The sequence below is a fragment of the Nematolebias whitei genome, chromosome 12 (genome assembly GCF_014905685.2).
Source record: "Nematolebias whitei isolate Nwh7 chromosome 12, NemWhi1, whole genome shotgun sequence".
NCBI lineage: Eukaryota > Metazoa > Chordata > Actinopteri > Cyprinodontiformes > Rivulidae > Nematolebias > Nematolebias whitei.
In genome coordinates, this window is record NC_056509.1 from 46568191 (window position 1) to 46569070 (window position 880).

Genomic DNA, 880 nt, shown 5'->3' on the forward strand with positions numbered 1-880 from the left:
AAAGACCCTCCATCCGTCTGTTCGTGCATGTTGTGAGAACAACAAGTTGAAAAATAAACGAGCTAAAGACTTCCATCCTGATGTGCAGCTGCAGCTGGGCGTAAAAAATCTTCCTTTCAAAAACTGGGTTGCCACTTTTTTTTGCTTAAAGTGCAGTTTCCTCAAATGATTGGGGTGGTCAAGGAATAATATATGGAGGTCAAGGCCACCACTGGCCACCCCCTGGCTCCACCACTGAACCTGGAGGTGGATGAAATGGCTCCGGTTGTTCATCAGGATCCGTCACTCTGCACCACCTCGGACAAACAAAACAAAAAAAACTCTCTCTGATCTTCAGCAGTGTAAATGTAGTGTGGTGTGGCTAACAGGACCGTGCTGTTAACAGAACCATGCTGCTAACAGGACCATGCTGCTAATGGAACCACGCTGCTAACAGGACCATGCTGCTAACAGGACCGTGCTGCTAACAGGACCGTGATGCTAACAGGACCATGCTGCTAACGGGACCATGCTGCTAATGGAACCACGCTGCTAACAGGACCATGCTGCTAACAGGACCGTGCTGCTAACAGGATCGTGATGCTAACAGGACCGTGCTGCTAACAGGCCCGTGATGCTAACAGGACCATGCTGCTAACGGGACAACGCTGCTACCAGAACCGCGCTGCTAACAGGACCAATCTGTTAACAGGACCACATTGCTAACAGGACCATACTGCTAACAGAACCACATTGCTAACAGAACCATACTGCTAACAGAACCACACTGCTATCAGAACCACATTGCTAACAGGACCACATTGCTAACAGGACCATGCTGCTAACAGGACCATACTGCTATCAGAACCACATTGCTAACAGGACCACGTTGCTAACAGGA

At 49.1% G+C, this 880-nt stretch overlaps 1 protein-coding gene across 1 annotated transcript in view; it reads right to left on the minus strand.

Moving 5' to 3' along the window:
* Positions 1 to 880, minus strand: part of flvcr1 (FLVCR heme transporter 1) — a 15048-nt gene that overhangs the window by 4266 nt on the left and 9902 nt on the right. The gene's annotated exons all lie outside the window — the stretch shown is intronic.